The 12,508-nt window shown below is 44.5% G+C and overlaps 1 long non-coding RNA gene across 1 annotated transcript in view; it reads left to right on the plus strand.

The window, feature by feature from the left end:
- The first annotated feature begins 6,859 nt into the window (after positions 1 to 6,859).
- The window catches only part of LOC123346209, a 31,615-nt gene continuing 25,966 nt past the window's right edge, over positions 6,860 to 12,508 (plus strand). Inside the window, exons 1-2 of the long non-coding RNA XR_006572941.1 lie at positions 6,860 to 6,919; positions 10,445 to 10,518. This is a non-coding gene — a long non-coding RNA (uncharacterized LOC123346209). The remainder of the gene's footprint in view (positions 6,920 to 10,444; positions 10,519 to 12,508) is intronic.

The following is a 12,508-nucleotide window of genomic DNA, read 5'->3' on the forward strand; positions in this document are numbered from 1 at the left end:
GAGCCCCCTAGTTCGAATTAAATGGCTTCCTGGTGTGGACGGTTGAGCGATTAGTTCGAATTAACGCTGCTAAATTCGATTTAAGATCCTAGTGTAGACCAGGCCTAAGCAATATGCTCTTGCTCAACCAGAAGTTAAGGGCTTGATGCAAGAATTGTGGGATGAAATTCAAGGGCCTGTGTTATGCAGATCAGACTAGAGGATCATAATGGTTCTTTCTGGCCTCAAAAATCTATTTAAGTCGGAGGTAAAAATATTGTCCCCATCTTACAGGTGAGGAGACAGAGAGGGTAAGACCAACATTTTCAAGACATAAATGGCCAAAATTAGAGTCCTATATCCATATTTACACCCCTAAATAGAAAGGGGCCTGATTTTCAGAGGTTAAGTAGCCATGATTCAGCCTAAACATGGACAAACATTGTCAAAGGTAGCTAGTGATTCTGGAGGACAGCTTAAAAGGATCCACACTCTGGAAAAAAATCAAGCTCCTTTAATTTACCTCAAAATAATTTCTGAAAATTTTAGGTACCCAAGTTTTGAACATTCTGGCCTACATGGCTTGCCCAAGGTCACACCAAGTCCCATTCAACTTGTCTACTTGCAGAATGGGGACATTCACACCTTCCTACTTTACAGGGCGAACTGCCATTTGTAAAACTAAAAGGACTTTTACTATGAAGAGCCTTATATAAATGCTAAGAATTATTAATCATTCTATAGCCAGACAGGCTTTTGCATTCTGCTCTGTAAGCAGCCTTGTTAGTGGAAAGTGAACTGCTCAGACACTATGATGATTTGATGGGCATAGAAATGGGAATCTAAACAAATAATCCACTAAATTCTAGTCAGTGCCCTGGATTATGTTGTCTGGATTCTACTGAAGCATGATTGAGTGAGACTATCTCTGCTCTCCCCCGCCTGCCGGTCCCCCCTGCCCCGTACCTCCAGCAGCGCCCCGCCAGCTGTTTCTCCCCTACCCCGTGCCCTCAGCAGCTCCCCGCCAGTGGCTGGAGCCCTGGCCCTTTAAATAGCCGCGAGGGCCCTGCTGCCACCTCCCCGGGGATCTGGCAGCAGGGCTCAGGGATGATTTAAAGGGGCAGGACTCCAGCTGCTGACGGGGAGCTGCTGGGGGCACAGGGTAGGGGGGACCGACCGACCGGTGGGGCGCTTCTGGAGGCATGGGGCAGCGGGGGACTGGTTGGCAGGGCAGCACAGGGCAATTTGAAATATAGGAAATTTCAGAACTCTAGAAAGTGCAAGGTGTTTGCTCTCAATAGCTATAGGGATTTTTTTTTTGAGTGAAAACATTAAGTGTTTCATAGGTGTTTGGGTCAGTGGTTTTTGAGTGATTTAAAGGGCCCGAGGCTCCAAGCCCTTTAAATTGCTGCCTGGGGAAGCTGATCTGCCCTGGTAGAGTGCACCGGCTCTTGCCGGCACGTTGTACCAGAGCGTACTGGCTTACTTCCACCTCTGCCTGCAGGGGCCCCACGAGCCCTGGCCCGGCGGTGGTCCAGGTCTTCGGCGGCATTTCAGTGGCGAGAGACCCATCAGTGCTGCCAAAGGCACGGAGAAACTGAAGGGCCCCCTGCTGCCAAAATCCCTGACCACCGCTGGGTAAGTACAAACACCACAGCTCCCCCGCTTTGCCCCAGGCCCCCTGAATCCTCTGGGTGGCCCTGTAGGGAAGGAATGGCATGAGAGGGGTCCTGGCCTCAGAGGAAGGGCAGGGCAGGGGTGGGGCAACGGTATTCGGTTTTGTGCAAGCAGAAAGTTGGCAACCCTACCCAGTTGCTGGGAAGGAGAAGGAACAGTTTCTCTCAATGTCTCTCCTCCACTCCGGGGCATCCTGGCTGGTACAGGGGTGTGGGTTTCTGCTAATCTCTCCGCCTCCCTACTCTGAAGGTGTCTCTGAGCCTACCCCTTCTTCAACTTACTAGCAACTGCAAGGGGGGAATTCTCCAATATTTTACTCCTTGACTGTCAGTCATCCTCCCCAGTGGATTTGTACCATCGTCTTGCACAGAACAGTCGTCTTGCACATATCTGTTAAACTCCTAGAACTCATCTGTGCAAGCCACCCTTCTCTCCACAGAATATCCTATCACACCCCTTTATTTTTCTGGGCTTTGTCATATTTAATCTAATGGGGTAGGGGATGGGGGCTTTAGGTCTCTACAGCACTATAAATATTTTTATAGTGATGGGCAGGGAGCATCATCCATCCTTCCTTCCATATAGGAAGAGCTGAGGCACTCTGGCAAACTTGTAACGCTGCTGCCCCGTCCACAGCTCCGGCTGATCACAGCTCCCACTGGCTGTGGTTTGCCGCTGCAGGCCAATGGGAGCTGCTGGAAGCAGTGGCCAGTAAGTCCCTCGGCGTACGCTGCTTCCAGCAGCTCCCATTGGCCTGGAGCAGCGAACCGCGGCCAGTGGGAGCCGCGATCGGCCGGACCTGCGGACGGGGCAGGTAAACAAACCGGCCCGGCCCACCAGGGGCTTTCCCTACACAAGCAGCGACCCCAGTTTGAGAAATACTGATCTAAACACGCAAAGATGCAGAAAAAAAGTCCTACTCAGATGCCTAAAGATGCAGATAGGCACTAAGAATCTTTACAAATCTGGCCCTTGGGCATTGATTTAATGCTCAGGGAACTCAATGGGAGTCTTCTCATTGATTGCAATATGCCCTAACTTCATATGAAAATGAATGATGAATTTTGTCAGTGTATTCATACTAACTCAGCTCACTCAAATACCTGCAGGTATTTTATTTCAGCTCAGTGGCCTCAATTAAAAAAAATAAAAACCCAAACACCTAGAGTCCTATTTATCATTCCAATGAGATCAGAGAAAATATTAACACCAGCTTCTTCCCTCTTCATCAGGAAGTTAATGAAATTAGGTGATCCAAGGTTGTCAGTGAAGCACTTGAAAGAGACTGAGGCTTGGAGAAAATGTTTATGCCTAAAGTAAGCTGTAGAGCTGAGCTGATAACACAAAGAAGTGATTGGACAGGTTTTTGTGGATAAAAGCAAGGCATTCAGGCTGCAGGTTATTGGCTGGGGTCAGATTACTTATTGTCTGAGTGCATTTCAATAGCTGACAGCTATTCATGAATGTCCAGGAAATCTGAGCGTTTTCACGAATTTTAGCATGACTGACTCCACGGCATTTGTTAATCAGTCTTTATTACTCTCCCATTCAAAAGGAAGTAGTAAAGAGTATTATGTGGCTCAGGTGGCTAGTGACATAGCCACCTGAGCATGAATTGTTACAGTCAATGGACCAGATCCTCCAATGGTGTAAATTGATATAATTCCATCGGTGACAATGGAGCCAACTCCAGTTTACACCAGCCAACTCCAGTTGGCCTGAGGAGTGCGTCTTGGGAAGACTCCCTTGACTAAAGTTTGTTGGCTTCAACTATTTCGTGAATACTTATTCATTAATTAATGTGTTGCTATCGTGAGTCCCAAAACTGGAGCATGGACCACTTGCGATCCACAGAGAACTTGCTGATGCTCCACAGAGAGATGATTGGTCACATGTGATAGGCTCCTCTTCCTTATTTCCATCTGATAAAATATATTAAAATAAACTGAAAATACAAGGATGGGATTTTCAAAAGTGCTCAGTGTTGGTCTTGTTCTAATCTACTTGAAGTCAATGGGAGTTTTACAATGGACTTCAATGGGAGCACAGCTATGGACAACCCTTTTGAAAATCTATCCTAAATACTTTTTGATGTCACTTTTCCATGTAACCAACTACTGTACTTGCCACAGGACTGGTACACAAATGTTCTATTAAGAAGTTGTCCAACACCATGTTGGAGAACGCTAATAGAAAGCCAGATCAGCCCACAAACAACTTGAAAATTTAGTTGCTTTCCTTCCCTATTTACAACACATACCTGTAATGAAGACTTTGCCTGGCTCTAAGAAGCTATGAGCTTGATTTGTAAAAGTTATTTTTTTTAAACATATAAAACTATTCTTGAGAGAAAAACATCTTTATAATATACTTCTGCTCAGGGCCGGCTTTAGGAACTGTGGGGCCCGATTCAAATAACCGGCAGTGGTCTGGGTCTTTAGCAGCCCTTCGGCGGTGAGGTGTCCTTCACTTGCTCCGGACCCTCCGCCTCTGAAATGGCGCTGAAGACCCGGAGTGAGTGAAGAACCCCCTGCTGTCGAAGTCCCGGACCGCTGCTGGGTATGTAAAAAAAATAATTAAAAAGGCGCCTAAGGCACGGGGCCCTCTTTGGCGTGGGTGTAGGGCCCTCGTAAGCGCATGGCCGGATTCCGGGAAATCGGCCTAAAGCCAGCCTGCTTCTGCTGTCCTCTTTTTTGGATGCCTCTGAGACATCTCTTGTAGCAAGGCTTGCAGAGAAGTCCATAAGGAATTGGAGGCACTGGAGGCTAATTTTTTATGCCTCTAGGCACGAGATACACGCACTGCAGACTTTTACCGTTATCCATAATTTTTTGAGGAGTTACAATATAGTTGTTATATGAATATAGTTACAATATGCTGATGTGAGCCATTCATAAAAAACAGAAAAATCCCCACACATTAAAACTAAATATTCTTTTTACAACACTGACATCATAATTTGACCTCTACAGGCACAAAGAAGAAAATTCAGTCTACGGTCTATTCTTATAGGCCTGATGCAAAGTCCATTAATGTAAATGGGAATCTTTCTACCACCAGGGCCTAGGTTTAATTCCTTAGGTAAATTGTGGTGTGATCTGGAGGACAGTGCTCAATGTTGCATGGTGCTGAGCACTCCTGTGACTCCATTTCCCCTCTTGTTGATTTCCAGAGGCAATGAAAGCTCCCGACAGATTACAAGATCGCTCAGCACCTTCTAGTATTGTTAAGGTTTAATTGTGATTTATCACCGGCATAGCAGCATTCACTTTATTGGAGTAGCTCCCGATTTACACCTGTGTCAGTGAGATGAAAAATAAATAAATAAATCAGGCCTATTATATTTGAAAGGTTTTATGAAGAACTAGATTTCCCTCTGGGTGTAAACACAAAACAACTGAAATTAGAACCATGACTACCCGTACCTGGAATTCTTTGCGGTTTCAGCCCCAGATTACAGTGAGAAACTATTAAATTCTGTCCCATTCTAAGACACAAGGACATCCTGTTGTATGCTCTGGTTCTGTGTTCAATCACTGGTTATAATTATAATCATTATGTGAAACTCACAAAGGGGTTATTAAATAGTTGCACTGGTTAAGTGCGCACTAATTATATAATACACAGTACAAGGACAGTGCAGAATGACTCCTAATAAGAATAGCCTGCATGTCTGGCATCCATCTAAATTAAAAACCTTCTCAAAATGATAACCTTAAGTAACTGTGCACTTCAGAGGCTGCTGCAAGAGAGAGTTAGAACTAAATCAACTAAATTAGGTGTAAATGGCTCTGTTTTTATTAGCAGTCTCAAATGTATACAAATTTCAATGGTGAAGCAACCACAACAAATGATTAGCCCATTACCCATTAACAACACTTTCCTCTGTGTCAAAACATTTTCCAACCCAAAGATTGACTCAGGGGAAGGAAAAAAAGCCTGCTTAAAATGTTGCCACAGAAATGGCTTTTGAAGATAAAAGATGCATTCTGTATTGAGAGGTTTATAAATGCTTTGGGGAAAAAAGTCATTTTACAAAAAGTGCGTTGCAATATTCTGTACACTTTGAATTAGATTTGTAAATATCATAATAGGGCTTGAATGAAAAATATTAAACAAGACAAAAATCCCTCCTCATCTCCTGCTCTCTTTTTAAATAGGAGCTGTGTGTTTGCTGCTTCTCTCTCTGAGTTAATACCTGGCACCCACAAGTGTTATTTGATTGGACCACTTTTCTGTTGATGAGAGAAACAAGCTTCCGAGCTTACATCGAGCTCTTCTTCAGGTCTGTGAAAGATACTTCTAGCATCACAGCTAAATGCAAAGCTTAAAGGCCTAGTCTACACTAGAAGCACAACAGCAGCACAGCTGCACTGGTGCAGCTGCACCTCTGTGGCATGTCTGGTGAAGACGCTCTATGCTGCCAGGAGAGAGAGCTCTCCCATCGGCATAATAAAACCACCTCCGCGCGAGACAGTAGCTATGTTGGTAGGAGTTCTCCACACCGGTGCTTCTGCTGGTGTAACTTATGTTGCTCAAGGGTGTGTTTTTTCCACACCCCTGAGTGACAAATTCTGCTGATAAAAAGTGGTTGTGTAGATATGGCCTTTGAGAGTCATCACAGTCAAGACTCAAACCAGCAATCCTTATGGTCAATAAAGGCAAGAGCTTTACTAAGTGAGCCAAATGGACAACTCCTCCTATAGATAGTAGGGACTGTGCAAAGCTGGACATTGCTCTTTTCAGATTTCATGCACTAAAGACCAAGTTCATTCCTTGGCGGGCCAAGTGTCTCCCCCAAAGAAAGGGAGCAAAATGTGGATTCAACAGTAGAATTTGGCTCCTGATTGCTCGATTGTCTGGCTCGAGAGTCTTGCCCGCATGCTCGGGGTTCAGCTGATCGCCATATTTGGGGTCGGGAAGGAATTTTCCTCCAGGGTAGATTGGCAGTGGCCCTGGAGGTTTTTCGCCTTCCTCCGCAGCATGGGGCAGGGGTCGCTTGCTGGAGGATTATCTGCTACTTGAAGTCTTTAAATCAGGATTTGGGGACTTCAACATCTGAGTCAAGGGAGAGAATTATTTCAGGAGTGGGTGGATCGGCTTTTGTGGCCTGCATCTTGCGGGAGGTCAGACTAGATGATCATAATGGTCCCTTCTGATCTTAAGTTCTATGATTCTATGATTGTTATAAGGAATGTTCATTCCAGATGCCAGGGTGATGAGCACATGATAGAGAGATCTCAGTCCAGCTCCCAAGACACAGGTGGGTGCATGACTACCAACTAATTTGGGTTTATTCAATCACTTTGGTAGTCTCACAAAAGATGCCAGAGATAGAATATGCCATTGATGTTGAACTACTCTTTGTCCATGCTGCCCCTGCTTGATGAATTTCCTGCTCTCATTCCAAGATCCTTCAATCAACATTACATTTGCATGCAAAATATCAATGCAAAGCAGCTTCTCCCCACAGCTTTCATTGCCCACTAACGTCAATAGGCTGAAGTTTTAGATCCAACCAGCCAGGGAAGAGCCAAAGGAAATTTAAAGAAAAGCTATAATTAAAATCTACTAACCTCAGTGGGCTTGGCATATTACATTGCATACATGCTAAATTCTTCTTATGTACTATTTGTATGACAGCAATCCTACTGAGATCAGTGCCCCATTGTGGCTGGTGCTCTACAAACACAAAGTAAGAGAGTCCCTGCCTCAAAGATCCTACAATCTAAACAAGACAGACAAATGGGTGGGGGAAAAGGAAAGCTATTAATATGCCCACTTTACAGATAGGGAACAGAAGGGTAGAGATGAAATAACTTGCCCCTCAAGGACACAAAGGAAGTTTGTGGCAGGGGCAGGAATTAAACCCACCTTTAAGGCCAATCCAGTACCTTCAATCATCAGGCCATCTTTTCCTATTAAATGTACAGACTAAATATGGTGGATTTGAATAGAAACTGTCAGAAAGGGGTTTCAGTTGTTAAGAGGCATGGTTGGTAGCCAGAAGTGTTACGTGGTCAGTATTAGGGTTGCTTTAATCTGAATAGCCTTGTTGTAATTCCACTATTGATTTAATAGTGGATCTAGTGTGTGTGTGTGTGGGGGGGGTAATCAGTGATTGGAGTTAAATTCAGATGTTTTAAGGGTTTAATCAAAGCAATGACTGAACTATCAGGTTTACAAACAACGCTGGGCTGGAAATTTCATGAAAACAGGCTCAGTTGCAGATGTGGTACTTCTGGCTGCCTTCTGGGCTGAAAACACAGCAAGGGAAATCCTCCTCCCCCCCACTATCCCATTGCTTTAATTTTCTACACCCCATCAAAACCTGAAAGTGACAAGTCAGGCAAAGATAGCAAGCAACAGAAAAAAAATAAACCTCACAAACCAGTGCGTTTGACATGGGAGCAGTGGCTGATCTCTAGGCCTTCCAACCTAATTCACCCGTTCTTTAATGTAATGAAACACAAATTACGGTTATTCTGTGGATGCTTTGTGCAAAGAAGACCCATTGATTTTATTGGGAGTTCCACATGCAGATAATGTAGAAGTCTGGGCACGAAACTAACACTCATTACCTTATGGGAAGGGAGCGTCATCTAATGGCTAGGACACATCTGTGAGAATTAGAGAGTCTGACTGTCACTACTGGCTCTGCCAATGACTCATTATGTAGCCTCAGACCTGACCTCTGTGCTCTAGACTCCCCACCCGTGAAGTGGGGATAACACTGCTTACGGGATTGCTGCAATGCTTAACGAATGCATTTAGAAATCGTTTCAAGAGAGGCATTCTATAAATGTTAAGTGATACAATTCCATATTTCTCCCTTGCTTCCCAGCAATTGTTCTATTGATCTAGACTCCTTTATAGGTTCAGAAACATGTTTATTACAATGATAGCTCCAAGCTGGTACATTTCTCTCCTCTCCGCTGGAACCAAGATTGCTCTCATTGATTTTTTTCCTTCAAATCAAAAGTTTTGATTCAAATCTACAGAGAGGGGTGTATAAATGTAAATAAAAGAGCAAATGTCATTACCCCACCCCGTAAGAGCTTTTTTCCCCCCAAATCAAGATCTTTCAATTACAACTGACACATTCATTAGCTTGTCAGTTTCCATTGGGCCTTTCAAGCCAAAGAATGTCAATACAAGGTAAATGCTGTTCAGTTAAGGTCTCATCCAAGAACTCATCTAAGTCAACGGGAGTCTTTCCATTTATTACGGTGGGCTTTGGATCAGATACTTAATATTCTGGGCCTGATTCTGCCAGACCTATAGTCACAGACTCCTGACTGATTCCAGTGAGAGTTCTGGATGCAAAGGTATTTACAAGATCTGGCTTCCTGTGTTGAAACACTTTTAGAAGAGGCAAATTGATACAATTGTAAGGTAATGATCTGCATCTGCAGAGAATTTGATTTAAAGTTAAGGCCAAAATATAAATACGAATTTACCTTAGAAGTGAAATCATCCAGTCTTCCTCACTGCATTGCACATGCATGCAAAACAAAACCTGGATCACTATTTTCTCCATCTATATATAGATATTCTCATTGATGTCAGATTCCACCCCGCCACTTGTTACTACATGAGATTATAGAATCTGGAAGGATCTTACACACTTGTGTTATTCAAAGAGGATTTAAAAAAAATTATTTTACATTTTAAATAGTAGGTAGAGACAAGGTGATATATTTAAGAGGAAAACGAACAAAACCATGAATTTTTATATATCACGCTCTTTCTATAAATGTGGTCTAGAGAGCCACCAGTATTGTCACTAGGAATCAAATAAATGTTAACTTGTAATCAGAGTTTTATTGTGAAAAGAAGCTCTCGTTTAAAAAAAAACAAATAAAAAAACATTAACCCAGAAGTACGTTGCAGAAACACAGATGGAAGATGCATGGCACCAAATAGCCAGTGACCACAAAAAACACTCTGATGCACATCCATTTTACAGCAGCAGGTTGAGGGACCAACCTCCATTGTGCTAGATCAGGGGCGGGCAAACTTTTGGGCCTGAGGGCCACACTGGGGGTTTCTGAAATTGTATGGAGGGTTGGTTAGGGGAGGCTGTGCCTCCCCAAACAGCCAGGCATGGCCCAGACCCTGCCCATCTGACCCCCTCCTGCTTCTCATCCCCTGACAGCCCCCCGCCACCTCATCCAACCCCTCCTCTCATTCCTGACTGCCCCCCTGGGACCTCTACCCCCTTGTTCCCCACCCTCTGACTGCCCTGACCCCTATCCACACCCTTGACCACCACCCTGAACTGCCATGCCCTCTATCCAACCCCCCCCCCACTCCCCACCCCCTTACTATGCTGCCAGGAGCACCGGTGGCTGGCGGTGCTACAGTCCCGCCTCCCAGAGCACCAGGACAGGCAGCCGTGCTGCCCGGCTGGAGCCTGCCATGCCACCACGCAGCACAGAGCACTGGGTCAGGCCGGGTTCTGCAGTTGTGCTGCCGCCCAGAGCATTGCGCCAGCGGTGCAGTGAGCAGAGGCTGCGAGGGAGAGCCTCCCGGGCCAGGCAGGAGGGTCCCACAGGCCGTAGTTCGCCCAGTTCTGTGCTAGACATCTCACCCACCCCCCAAAAGGGCTTAAAATTTCAATAGATAAGACAGAGAGGCGAGAGTATCACGTTCATCAGGGAACTGAGGCAGAGAGAGATTAAGAAGCTTGCGGAAAGATATAGCCAGGAACTGAGCTCACATATCCCTGTCTAGTGCCTTAGCTACAAGGCCTCCTTTCCTTTTACCTGCTTGTTCTTCATTGTAGCAAACACGTCTGTATGTTCTGGATGGTGCCCGGTGCAACGTGGATGTGATGAAGAAAAATCAAACATCAGTAAGGTAGGCTGTGACTAGCATCTATTCAATGTCAAAATATGATTTAAAAAAAAAAAGAAAATACATAAAAGTATCTATTTCACGCTTACTAGCCATTCAGATACACATTTTCTAAGCAGAAATTGCAATGAAAGAAACTGGCATAAGGTTGCCTTCAGGGCAGCACAGGAGCCAAACAAGTGTGCCACTCCCCCCCCGCCCACCTTTGAATGCTTGTAACAAAGTGATACTAAAATTTACAACACTGTCAACCCTTAGGATGAGTCAGGCCTTCCAAAGGCATGAAATTGGCTTTAAAAACCCATGCAATTTAAAAAATAAAATGTGAGTTCTTTTCATTTGCCATCTGGCTCTTGAGACTTTAGATTATGCTTGGAACCTCTGCAATCACGAGGGCTAGGGTTTACCTTTTTAAAAAAAAGCTGAGATTCAGCATTAGTCACATGACTCCAGGAGCTGGGGCTTGAGTAGATACCAACTATAAGGAGGCTTATGATAAAATCATGAAAGTTGGCAATCGTGGCTTGGTATACTGAGATTTTCGAAGTTCAGTTTCGGCAGGAAGTTGAGAGTACAAGGCAGGGAAATGATTTTGGGCCTGATTTAAAAAGGGACCGAGACAAAGTTGCACCCTTTCTGCACCCCACCGCTCCAGCGAGGGAGTGAGCAAACAGACAGCCCTGCTTATGCCTGCACCCGAGCCAAGATCCATGGGAGCCTGCACAGGGATATGAAGGATGTTCTTCGTCCTTTGCTTGGATGGTACAATCCAAGTCGCCGTCTAGCCCTTAGTAACTAACACTGAGACATGGTCGGTTTATGAATCTCTCTTTATCACAGTGTGTAGGGGAGAAGCCCATTCCTGCATTTCTGGAACACTCCATGGGAGTTTTGCGTAGCAAAAGAACAAAGGATTGGGTCCTAAGTTGGCCAAAATACACATAGTTCATTTGAAGATGGGCAATTTCTGGTGCTTCCCTTTCAGGAGTTTCATCTCTAAATCAAACCTTGCGCTCTGACAGTGATGTGCCCGGTGATAGATTGTCCAGGATCCAGAGCAGGTCAGCGTATACAGGAGAGGTTACCACAATGCAACACTTTAAATCAACCTGTCTGCCTTCACATTTAAAACTTCCATTGATTAATGGTGCTGAAAGCCTGATCAGTGAGAGAGGAAGCCAACTTGTGCATACAGATATCTGGGCAGATGAAATAATTAATCATTTTGTAATTAATAAAGACGGATACTTTTTTTTTTTTGACACACACCTCCCTTTGCACAGACTTTCAGATTTTTTTGGACAAACATTTCTACAGACACCAGCCGATAATATTACTATGTGGGGGAGGAGGGACCTGCTGCTTTGCTAATGTAAAAAAATCTGCATATACATATTTGAGCAGTAATGAGATCTCCAGGGCGAAATAGGACATCTGCTCCATAACTATAAAATATGGGTTGACACCTCCAAAACCCCTTTAGAAGCAAAGCAGTTTGATTTCCACTTATGGACTTAATGCAGTGATGGGCGACAACCACCCAAGCCAAAAGAGCCTAGTCATTAACTCGCTCCTTTCCAAAGAGGATATCAAAGCACTTTACAAGTGTGGAACCAAATTCATCCCGATGAAGAAGACCAGCACAAGATTTATGCACCACTTGATTAATAGCCCTTCAGCCAGCTTTGTGCACAGGGGTGAATTTCATTCAGTAAGGAAATAATTAGAGCTGGGCAAAGCACTGATTTTTCACTTTGGTGGCAGTTCTAAAAAACTGCCAACAAAATTTCTGTTCAGATCAAAGGAAATTGGAAATTTTTCAGAATTTTTGGTGAATTGAAAGAGTCCACTTTGGTTCTGATCCAGAGCACGGATTCAAACCTGGGTCCCCTGTATCCCACATGAGTGTCCACGCCACTGGGCTAAAGATTATGGGGGAAGCAGGTAAAGGAGTTGAAGCAGCACCACCCCCTCCTCTGACTGTTTTGGGAAT

Source organism: Mauremys mutica, chromosome 1 (genome assembly GCF_020497125.1).
Source record: "Mauremys mutica isolate MM-2020 ecotype Southern chromosome 1, ASM2049712v1, whole genome shotgun sequence".
NCBI classification, from domain to species: domain Eukaryota; kingdom Metazoa; phylum Chordata; order Testudines; family Geoemydidae; genus Mauremys; species Mauremys mutica.